This window comes from Musca domestica, unplaced genomic scaffold (assembly GCF_030504385.1).
Source record: "Musca domestica strain aabys unplaced genomic scaffold, Musca_domestica.polishedcontigs.V.1.1 13, whole genome shotgun sequence".
Lineage (NCBI taxonomy): Eukaryota > Metazoa > Arthropoda > Insecta > Diptera > Muscidae > Musca > Musca domestica.
This window is the reverse complement of record NW_026712172.1, coordinates 3,196,118-3,208,574: the sequence shown is the minus strand read 5'-3', so window position 1 is coordinate 3,208,574 and position 12,457 is coordinate 3,196,118. Positions and strand designations below refer to the sequence as shown.

At 37.1% G+C, this 12,457-nt stretch overlaps 1 protein-coding gene and 1 long non-coding RNA gene across 6 annotated transcripts in view; one reads left to right on the top strand and one right to left on the bottom strand.

The window, feature by feature from the left end:
* LOC101891437 (serine--tRNA ligase, mitochondrial) overlaps nt 1–12,457 on the bottom strand; it is a 372,190-nt gene that overhangs the window by 185,554 nt on the left and 174,179 nt on the right. The window lies entirely within an intron of this gene.
* Nucleotides 1,556–6,044, top strand: LOC131800797 (uncharacterized). 5 transcript variants are annotated; one of them, XR_009341574.1, is made up of 4 exons: nt 1,569–4,343; nt 4,412–4,480; nt 5,445–5,661; nt 5,731–6,044. It is a non-coding gene; the product is annotated as an uncharacterized LOC131800797 (long non-coding RNA). The 5 variants fall into 5 exon arrangements; XR_009341572.1 differs by having other exon boundaries at nt 1,556–4,343; nt 4,412–5,661; XR_009341571.1 differs by having other exon boundaries at nt 1,559–4,573; nt 4,642–5,661.

Below are 12,457 nucleotides of genomic sequence, written 5' to 3'. Positions count from 1 at the left end.
CCACAAAGAAAGAAGCAGTTTGGCATCGTGAGCTCTCTTCTTTAACTTTATATCTTATTGGTCAACGAAGGTGATTTTTATCCATATTAAAAAGATGTTCGTCTTGACAATAGCACTATTTCTTATGCACAATCAAGTTGACTTATGAATTTCCATATCTTAAAAGGTATTACCCAAAACTGGAATAAATTCTTAAAAACATTACGAAAGGATTGAAATTCTGGAAAGTGACAAACACTATAAGAAACAAAACATCAGCAGTTGCTTGTCAATCGGAGAAGTGGACACACACAATAGTGACCGTATGGCGAATGCTAAAGCAAATGTTTTTGTATGCTCTCCACAGATGACCTTAATGTATTGTACCCTCTCCCAATTCAACACAACTCAGATGAATTAACTTTTCTTGAAGTAGTCATATTTTATATAAGTTCTATAGTTATTGGGGTAGTTGAAGGTAGTTGAAGTTATCTTAACAACTCTCTAATAACTATTTTATTTAATATTAGTTCAACAAAGACAATAAAAGTAATTCAATTTCAACAAGATCGATTTGCCACAACTGTGGTGGTGAAGATTTCGCGAGCAACTAACTTTTGCTTTCTTCTTTGTTGCCTCTTGTCAGAGTTACCACCTTTCGTCTTGTTTTTTTAACGGCGGTAACGGAGATGCCACAACCACTCCCCCTCCAGTGACACAGTCACGATCATCCTGGAAAGATATCTTCCTCGTTAATAGAGTAGGTGTGGTTGAAATTTCAGAAGGAGATAGCGGCGAATGTTGAAATTCCTTTAATGATGTGTTTTGAGTTGAAATTGCAGTCTGGTTATGATTTGATGTGATGTTTGGATTGGAATCGTTGAAGGCGAAAGCTGGTTTGAAAGGTCGACTGTAACGTTGACGTCTTTGACCTTGATTCGAATTGTGAATAATCGATCTGTAATTCTGTTGATCACTTGATAAGGTCCAGTGTAAGGAGGTTGTAATGGTTTTCGTACAGCATCGCTTCGTAGAAATACATGTGAACATGTGTCGATGTTTTTGAGTTTGAACATTTTGTTCTTGGTGTGATGTGCAGTAGGCACTGGGCGCAAAATCCTAAATGTTCTCGAAGTTTTTGAAGACACTCGGCAGAATCAGTTTGTTGGCTATTTTCTTCGTAGAATTCATTAGGAAGTCGCAACTGTCCACCATAGATAAAATCTGCTGGTGAGGCTTGAAGGACTTCTTCAAATGCAGATCGGAGTCCAAGTAAAACTGTTGGTAATATATCAACCCAGGAATCTGTTGGATGACACATTAATGCTCCTTTGAAAGTTCGATGCCATCTCTCAACAATACCATTGGATTGAGGGTGGTACGCTGTGGTACGGGCTCGTTTTGCTCCGGTTAGTGCTGCTAGGGATTTAAAAAGACTTGATTCAAATTGAGTGCCTTGGTCAGTTGTTATTGTTTTTGGGCAACCAAATCTATAAACTCATGTTGACCAAAATGCACTAGCAACAGTTTGAGCGGACATGTGTTTGAGTGGAACAGCTTCAGGCCATCTGGAGAATCGATCAATCATGGTGAGATAGTATCTGAAATCCTGTACTTGTGGCATAACAACGATGTCTAAATGCACATGATCAAATCGATTGTCTGGAACATCGATTTCGTTCGGAGTTAAACGATTATGTCTGGTAATCTTCGCTGTTTGACAATGAAGACATCGACGACAATAATCGATTATGTCTTTTTTAATTCCGGGCCAGATGTACCTTGTTCGAATTTGCTGTAGTGTTGAACGACCGCTAGGGTGTGAAAGTCCGTGTGTAGCGTTGAAAATTTCTTTGCGCAATGCTTTTGGAATGTATGGACGGACATGTCCCGTTGAGATGTCACAATATATTGACGTATTTCCGAAGTGAATTATTTGCAGCTTCAAAGAATTGTTACCTTCAATGATAGTTTTTAACTCTTCGTCGGATTCTTGAGATTTTTGAATGTCTTCGTGTGAGACGCTTGAAGGCATTGAGATTTCGTTGAGTCTTGAAAATGCATCTGCAACGGTATTGCTAGGCCCAGAAAGATATACTATATCTGTAGTAACTGAGATATAAAATCTAAATTTCGGAGTTGTCTGGGCGATGCTTTTTAATGTCGTTGAGAGAATGCGTATTTATGATGACGAAATGTCGTGCTTCCAGCATATGTCGAAAATATTTCACAGCTTTGTAAATGGCGAGCAGTTCATGATCGTATGTGCTGTATGCTTTTTCGGATTTTAATAACATACTCGAGTAAAATCTTAGAGGTCTCCATGTACCGTTGAAGTTTTGTTCTAAGACGGCACCGACGGCAGTGTCTGATGCATCCGTTACTAATGCTAGTTCTAGGTCTGGAGCTGGATGTCCAAGCATTGTGTCTTCACAAAGGCTTTGTTTGCAGGTCTCAAAAACGGTTTCTAATTCCGGTGCCCATGGTACTTTGCGTTTGTTGTTTTTCTTGGAGTTCCCAACGAGTTCGTTTAAGGATGCTTGTTGATGTGCTGCGTCTGTAGTAGTTTAAGACACCAATAAAACGACGAAGTTCGCAGACGGTTTCTGGCTTCTTATAATTTTTGATAGCCTCAATACGATCTGTAGGCGGAGAACAACCATTTGCGTAAATTACGTAGCCAAGAAGTCTTACCTCAGGTACACCAAAATGACATTTGTTCGGATTAATGGTGAGTCCATATCGGAGTAAAATTTCGAAGACTGTACGAAGATGTTCTCGATGTTGTTGTAGAGATTCGGACATTATGATGATGTCATCAATGTAACAATAAACGAAGTCAATCCCTCTGAACACGTTGTCCATGAAACGTTGGAAGGTCTGTGTGCCGTTCCTTAAACCAAAAGGCATGTACAAAAATTCCAACAGTCCGAATGGTGTACATACTGCTGTTTGTGCAATGTCTCCTTCAGCCATTGGCATTTGATTGTAGGCTCTGGCAAGGTCAAGGGTATTAAAAAATGACTAACCATGCAGGTTTTCAGAAAAATCGTGTAAGTGTGCCACGGGTAAAGGTCTGGAACTGTTTGTGAGTTGAGTTTGCGGTAGTCACCGCAGACGCGCCAACCACCAGTTTTCTTCGCGACCATATGTATAGGACTAGCCCAAGCACTCTTTGACGGACGACAAATACCTTGTTCGATTAGATACTCCATTTCGGCTTTAGCTGATTTTAATTTATCAACTGAAAGACGGCGTGGACGATCGGCAACTGGAGTTCCTGTTGTTTCGATGTGATGAACGACGATCAATTCATATGTTGGCTTCCGAAGCGTTGTCGTTTTTGTAATATCTTCAAACTCCCTTAGCAGGTCTGCGAAGGATGATGCGGAATTCGAAATTCCAAACTCTTTGGTTTGTAAGATTTCACCACGAGTGGAATCTATAAGAAATCGGGTATTTGTTGATTTGTCGTAAAGAAGTAGACGTCTTTCACGTGTGTTGTTGTTGTTGTCGCTGTCGCCAACCGATTTGACTGACGACAGCACAGTTAGTTTTCCGACTGAAATCTTGCACAATCAGGTTTACATTTTCTTGCGTTGTCGCCAAATTTTTTATGGAAATAGCATAAATTCCGTTGGTTTGAATTGAATTGTTGAACGATTCCGGGATTTGGAACGATGTCGTGTGTTCTTACCAATTTGTTGTTGAATTTTATCAACTTTCTCCGAAAGTTCTCTCATAGTTTGGCACATATCGGTGAAAGACATTCGTTGGTTAATGGCATCAACAACTGGTTGTAGCGATGAAGGAAGAGAATTGACACAATTGTTATTGTTGGCTTCAAACATTTTGTCAGCGGTCTTCGCCAATTTCTCAAGGCCTTCTTCCTCCCAGGCGGTAAGAAAAGGTCTCATGTTTTCAGGCATTTGTCCAAGAAACAGTGTTCGGATGATTGCCTCATTGCCTTTACCTGGAGCAAGTCGTTTCATGTGAGCTAAAATTGACGTTGGCTTCATGCTGTTCGTTTCACTACCTTGTATTAAACGTCGCAGTTTTGACTTGACAAATTTGGAAATAATTCTGTCCTTAAGCGCAGAATATTTGTTCGAGTTTGGTGGATTTGTAATAAGGTCTTCAACTGTCAACAATGCTTCGTCTTCAAGACGGACACACACTAGGTCGAATTCGTCGTTATCCGATGTTATGCTGCAAAAAGCAAAAGAACCTTCAACTCGTGCAAACCATAAATGTGGGTTCCGTTCGTTGAATTTAGGAATGTGCACCTTTTGTTGCTGTGCACGCTGCTGCTTTCGAAAAATTCAGCTTCTTCTTCACTACTGTGGGAGTCCGGTTCTTTATAGGTGACTGGAATACGTTGTCTCAGTTTGTGTGTTGCATGATTCATAAGTTTGCAAAAATGTTCTTGCAGGCTGGTTCTGAGAAACGAAATGCCCGTTGAAATTGATGTTGATCAAAATTGAGCATGCACGTTCGTTTGGTGAGTGCGTGTGTACGACTGTGTTGTGAAGTTCTACGAATGTTTCCAAAATTTGCTTGTTGCAAATGTTATTTTTGTTTGTCCGTGGACGAGGTAGTTGAAGAATTAAAACACAGCAGTTATCTAAACAACTCTCTAATAACTATTTTATTTAATATTAGTTCAACAAAGACAATAAAAGTAATTCAATTTCAACAAGGTCGATTTGCCACAACTATGGTGGTGTAGATTTAGCGAGCAACTAACTAAATTAGATTTATTAGTACATATTTCTAAATGGTGTTTAAATAATAGATATTTTTCCATATAAATTGGCGTCAACATACTGGCCTACATGATGAGTATTTTGGATAAAATTGTAGAAAAAATATTTCAAATGTAAGTTCGATAAAATTGAGTTCGATGTCTTTGTTCTTTTTTTATTTACTATTATCGATATTTCGTTCTCAGACGGAAGACATCATCGGGAACAATAATATTTAAACCGGAACTATTTCAAATTTAGTATTTGAATTTCATAATGAATACTACAGCCTATGACAGAAAATTGTGCAGGTCCACGTCTTCGTGTAGTCCCCATATAACGGTACCCACCGATATTCGGTATTTTGATGATTTTGGCTACATTATTCACCGATATTTTTTAAGTTTCGTATTTGAATATTGTCATAGCTTGTGACACGTCGTCGTATAGACCCTATTGTACGGCAACATTCGGTATTGTTAAGATTTTAATAAAATTTTTAACGGATTTTATTTTTTTGAAAATTGCCAAATTCGTACCAAATGGTGGAGTTCATTCAAAGTTCGGCCCGGTCGAACTTACAGCTTTTTTACTTGTTTCTTCTAAAAAGACACACTAGAGCACGTAGTTTACTATATATTGATAAGACAAATTTTTATGATAACTCCATATATGTTCAAATTGTGTAGAAATCGTTTAATTGCCAATATTTCAATTTAGCATGCTCCTGGTATACCAAAAGTTCTTGTGGGCAATAGACTCCATTTGGCATTCAAAAGGCAAGTTGCAGCAAAGCAAGCGGAACTATATGCTTCGCAAAATAATATGTCATGTTTCGAAATATCACCACTATGTGATCTCAATATAAGGGAATCATTCTGCGAATTGGCACGTCTGGTTTTGCATAGAAATGGAATGGAAAAAATATGGTGTAATAGTAAGTGCGAATTTGTTGCAAACGTCTAATAGAGGAAAAATTATTAAATTTTAATTTCTATATTTCTAGTTTTATCACTTCACGAGATAGTGTCGAACTATTGTGAGACGAACAAGTGTATATGCTATTGAATCATTGTCATTGCCTACATCTGTAACATCGACCTTAAAATCATATGTACTTACAATGTCTCAGTGTTTTAATACATTAAGTAGCACATCAAAAAACAAAAATCGATGCAAGGCGCAACAGTTGCTATATTAAGTGATTTTATCACATAAGAAATAATCTAAATATACATTTTTTGTAGTCATAAAATATATTTTCTTTTTAATAACAACTCAATAGAAACCACATGATTATATGATGGGGTTTATTTACAAGAGTATTTGTTTTTATTATATTTCATAGCATTAAATACCAAACTACTCTAAAGTTGTTAACCCCATATATTTGTTTATTTTTTTATTATTTCACAGAATTATAGAAATCTTTATATATATTGGACTCTAATTAATGTTTATCTTGTGGGATAATAAATTTTGAATACACATTTGAAACATAAATTTTACTTGGCTCCATTATGTTATGGTAGTCTTCGACTGAACGTTTTTCCATTTTCTCGTGGGTCTACTATTATGATTCATCGCTTTTTACTAGTTTAATCTCTAATCTACAAGTGTAAATGCCATCTAAACGCCAAATTTTTTTCGGGAAATTTTCCCAAATTTAAACATCTAAAAATGACTGACTCTTCACGCTCCATTTTCTGATGATGACGACGAAGTGATGAAATGGATCAAATGTAAAATACTGAAGGATCTCTTACTATGAAGACATAATTACGAAACTGAGAGATTCAGACATTAACTTTCATACTCATCCAATCAGACACCAAGACAAACTGTTAAAACTCATTTTATTTGCACTACCCACAGTTACAACCGCAACAATAATAGATGAATTTCAGATCTCATTTAGCATTCAACCCCTTAATGTGGTTAAAATAAGACATCTTGATCTACACTTGATGACTCCATTTATGCAATTGAGTTCAATAGAAATCAAATCTCGAAAAATGAAGTGAGAAGAATAAAATATTTTTATATTATAAAATATACTGACATCAGTCAGTTGAGGAAATCGCATCAGGGAATGTGCCATATATGAACATGAAGCGTCCAACTGCTTTCGAAAATCGGTCTGCACTGAATGTAAAAGCCAACACGTCTGTTCTGCTTGTAAGTTAAGTAAACAGGTCGTATACAAATGTAATAATTGTCTAACAAAAATAATTAAAACAAAAATATAAATCACGATTTATGTTTTTACAAGAATCACGATTTATAATTTTGCAAGAGTGTAGGCAACTTAGAATCCCACCTACACATATCAAATTCAACGCAGCACATAAAAACACTGTCAAAACAACAAAAACGAAAAACGAATTAAAGAAAGCTTATTACAATTTTCAATGTAAATTATCAAAAACATAGAAATTTAAGAGACCCATATCAACATTAATGCGGCAAAAGTTGAAATAGGGCAGATTGAAGGAGAATTAAATAGTACACTGAAAAACTGACAAAATTAATTCACATATTCAAATTTGACAATCTAAAAAATTCAAAAGAATAAGTCAACTTTTTTTTAATGAAGACTGGTTTATAATCCATGCTACCACAACAAAGATACTACAACGAGGAAATATAAGAATTACAATAACTGACAAGGAAAATAAAACTGTTGTAATGTATAAGATGATGATGACAAAACAATACCCCAACGGATTCAAAGGAATAACAAAAACATAGTATTAGATTTACTCAAGAACAACTACATAACAAAAATAGAAAATTTTAACTTAACGTGTCACTCTTCTGACTGAATGGACCACCCAAGATACATAAGAAAGTGAACCTCTAAGACCAAAATCATCATCTACAAACATACCATATTACTATCTATAACAACACATTAGTAAAATACTAAAACACATAAAAAATAAATAATAAAATAAAAGAAAATAAAGAAGGACTTTATTGCACTCTATAGCTTGTCTTCTTTTAAGTTCATTGCTGTATCAAGACTTCAGACTTCAGTAATCTAAATTGGTGTTTTTGTGTTTGTGGATTGTCAAAAAGTCCGGGGATGTATTTACACAGTAAAATTTTGTTTTGTTTTCAGTATGTGTAAGTTTTGTGTTAATTGCCGTTGTGTTGTTATTTCCCCTTATAACTTTTTTCTTTGTTTCGTTTATTAATGTGATTATAGTCTTGCAACAGATCCTTGTTTTTGAAAATATTTGTTATTATTTGTGTGTTTTTAATGTGAAATTGTTCGTCACTGATGCTTTAAATTATTTGTATCAAGTTTCGTGTCGTGTTTAGAATTAGTGATTTAGTTTGTATGTGCGTATGTATTTTTGTCGTTAGGGTTTTCAAAAAATAAACTTCGGATGAAATTAAAAAAATTCCAAGGAAACTTTGAGTTGAAAAATTAATGAATTTTATTGAAAACTTCTGACTGAATCAGCCTTGTGCAAAATAACTTTACCTTAACATTTTGATTCTTCAATCTGCTGCTGATAAAGTTCCACAAAGAAAGAAGCAGTTTGGCATCGTGAGCTCTCTTCTTTAACTTTATATCTTATTGGTCAACGAAGGTGATTTTTATCCATATTAAAAAGATGTTCGTCTTGACAATAGCACTATTTCTTATGCACAATCAAGTTGACTTATGAATTTCCATATCTTAAAAGGTATTACCCAAAACTGGAATAAATTCTTAAAAACATTACGAAAGGATTGAAATTCTGGAAAGTGACAAACACTATAAGAAACAAAACATCAGCAGTTGCTTGTCAATCGGAGAAGTGGACACACACAATAGTGACAGTATGGCGAATGCTAAAGCAAATGTTTTTGTATGCTCTCACAGTTGACCATATTGTACCCTCTCCCAATTCAACACAACTCAGATGAATTAACTTTTCTTGAAGTAGTCATATTTTATATAAGTTCTATAGTTATTGGGGTAGTTGAAGGTAGTTGAAGTTATCTTAACAACTCTCTAATAACTATTTTATTTAATATTAGTTCAACAAAGACAATAAAAGTAATTCAATTTCAACAAGATCGATTTGCCACAACTGTGGTGGTGAAGATTTCGCTAGCAACTAACTTTTGCTTTCTTCTTTGTTGCCTCTTGTCAGAGTTACCACCTTTCGTCTTGTTTTTTTAACGGCGGTAACGGAGATGCCACAACCACTCCCCCTCCAGTGACACAGTCACGATCATCCTGGAAAGATATCTTCCTCGTTAATAGAGTAGGTGTGGTTGAAATTTCAGAAGGAGATAGCGGCGAATGTTGAAATTCCTTTAATGATGTGTTTTGAGTTGAAGTCGCAGTCTGGTTATGATTTGATGTGATGTTTGGATTGGAATCGTTGAAGGCGAAAGCTGGTTTGAGACGGTCGACTGTAACGTTGACGTCTTTGTCCTTGATTCGAATTGTGAATAATCGATCTGTAATTCTGTTGATCACTTGATAAGGTCCAGTGTAAGGAGGTTGTAATGGTTTTCGTACAGCATCGCTTCGTAGAAATACATGTGAACATGTGTCGATGTTTTTGAGTTTGAACATTTTGTTCTTGGTGTGATGTGCAGTAGGCACTGGGCGCAAAATCCTAAATGTTCTCGAAGTTTTTGAAGAAACTCGGCAGAATTAGTTTGTTGACTATTTTCTTCGTAGAATTCATTAGGAAGTCGCAACTGTCCACCATAGATAAAATCTGCTGGTGAGGCTTGAAGGACTTCTTCAAATGCAGATCGGAGTCCAAGTAAAACTGTTGGTAATATATCAACCCAGGAATCTGTTGGATGACACATTAATGCTGCTTTGAAAGTTCGATGCCATCTCTCAACAATACCATTGGATTGAGGGTGGTACGCTGTGGTACGGGCTCGTTTTGCTCCGGTTAGTGCTGCTAGGGATTTAAAAAGACTTGATTCAAATTGAGTGCCTTGGTCAGTTGTAATTGTTTTTGGGCAACCAAATCTATAAACTCATGTTGACCAAAATGCACTAGCAACAGTTTGAGCGGACATGTGTTTGAGTGGAACAGCTTCAGGCCATCTGGAGAATCGATCAATCATGGTGAGACAGTATCTGAAATCCTGTACTTGTGGCATAACAACGATGTCTAAATGCACATGATCAAATCGATTGTCTGGAACATCGATTTCGTTCGGAGTTAAACGATTATGTCTGGTAATCTTCGCTTTTTGACAATGAAGACATCGACGACAATAATTGATTATGTCTTTTTTAATTCCGGGCCAGATGTACCTTGTTCGAATTTGCTGTAGTGTTGAACGACCGCTAGGGTGTGAAAGTCCGTGTGTAGCGTTGAAAATTTCTTTGCGCAATGCTTTTGGAATGTATGGACGGACACGTCTCGTTGAGATGTCACAATATATTGACGTATTTCCGAATTGAATTATTTGCAGCTTCAAAGAATTGTTACCTTCAATGATAGTTTTTAACTCTTCGTCGGATTCTTGAGATTTTTGAATGTCTTTGTGTGAGACGCTTGGCATTGAGATTTCGTTGAGTCTTGAAAATGCATCTGCAACGGTATTGCTAGGTCCAGAAAGATATACTATCTCTATAGTAACTGAGATATAAAATCTAAATTTCGGAGTTGTCTGGCGATGCTTTTTAAGGTCGTTGAGAGAATGCGTGATGATGACGAAATGTCGTGCTTCCAGCATGTGTCGAAAATATTTCACAGCTTTGTAAATGGCGAGCAGTTCACGATCGTATGTGCTGTATGCTTTTTCGGATTTTAATAACTTACTCGAGTAAAATCCTAGAGGTCTCCATGTACCGTTGAAGTTTTGTTCTAAGACGGCACCGACGGCAGTGTCTGATGCACCCGTTACTAATGCCAGTTTTAGGTCTGGAGCTGGATGTCCAAGCATTGTGTCTTCACAAAGGCTTTGTTTGCAGGTCTCAAAAGCGGTTTCTAATTCCGGTGCCCATGATACTTTGCGTTTGTCGTTTTTCTTGGAGTTCCCAACGAGTTCGTTTAAGGGTGCTTGTTGATGTGCTGCGTCTGTAGTAGTTTAAGACACCAATAAAACGACGAAGTTCGCAGACGGTTTCTGGCTTCTTATAATTTTTGATAGCCTCAATACGATCTGTAGGTGGAGAACAACCATTTGCGTAAATTACGTAGCCAAGAAGTCTTACCTCAGGTACACCAAAATGACATTTGTTCGGATTAATGGTGAGTCCATATCGGAGTAAAATGTCGAAGACTGTACGAAGATGTTCTCGATGTTGTTGTAGAGATTCGGACATTATGATGATGTCATCAATGTAACAATAAACGAAGTCAATCCCTCTGAACACGTTGTCCATGAAACGTTGGAAGGTCTGTGTGCCGTTCCTTAAACCAAAAGGCATGTACAAAAATTCCAACAGTCCGAATGGTGTACATACTGCTGTTTGTGCAATGTCTCCTTCAGCCATTGGTATTTGATTGTAGGCTCTGGCAAGGTCAAGGGTATTAAAAAATGACATACCATGCAGGTTTTCAGAAAAATCGTGTAAGTGTGCCACGGGGAAACGGTCTGGAACTGCTTGTGAGTTGAGTTTGCGGTAGTCACCGCAGACGCGCCAACCACCAGTTTTTTTCGCGACCATATGTATAGGACTAGCCCAAGCACTCTTTGACGGACGACAAATACCTTGTTCGATTAGATACTCCATTTTGGCTTTAGCTGCTTTTAATTTATCAACTGAAAGACGGCGTGGACGATCGGCAACTGGAGTTCCTGTTGTTTCGATGTGATGAACGACGATCAATTCATATGTTGGCTTCCGAAGCGTTGTCGGTTTTGTAATATCTTCAAACTCCCTTAGCAGGTCTGCGAAGGATGATGCGGAATTCGAAATTCCAAACCCTTTGGTTTGTAAGATTTCACCACGAGTGGATAGTTTGGTTTTGTTGTCAATGAGACGTTTTTGTTTGAGGTCAATAAGTAAATCGAAATTGACTAGAAAATCGGCACCTATTATTGGTGTGTGTACTTCAGCAATCACAAACACCCATTTGAATTTTCGTCGAAATCCGAGGTCAAGTTTAATACACAATCGCCAAAAGTTTTGATTTCGCTGTGACTTGCAGCCAAAAGTGTACGTTTGGACGGCTTGAGTTTCTGATTGATCATAGATGGAGGTATAACCGATACCGCCGATCCAGAATCTATAAGAAATCGGGTATTTGTTGATTTGTCGTAAAGAAGTAAACGTCTTTCACGTGTGTTGTTGTTGTTATCGCTGTCGCCAACCGATTTGACTGACGACAGCACAGTTAGTTTTCCGACTGAAATCTTGCACAATCAGGTTTACATTTTCTTGCGTTGTCGCCAAATTTTTGATGGAAATAGCATAAATTCCGTTGGTTTGAATTCTGTCCATTTGTTGAACGATTCCGGGATTTGGAATGATGTCGTGTGTTCTTACCAATTTGTTGTTGAATTTTATCAACTTTCTCCGAAAGTTCTCTCATAGTTTGGCACATATCGGTGAAAGACATTCGTTGGTTAATGGCATCAACAACTGGTTGTAGCGATGAAGGAAGAGAATTGACACAATTGTTATTGTTGGCTTCAAACATTTTGTCAGCGGTCTTCGCCAATTTCTCAAGGCCTTCTTCCTCCCAGGCGGTAAGAAAAGGTCTCATGTTTTCAGGCATTTGTCCAAGAAACAGTGTTCGGATGATTGC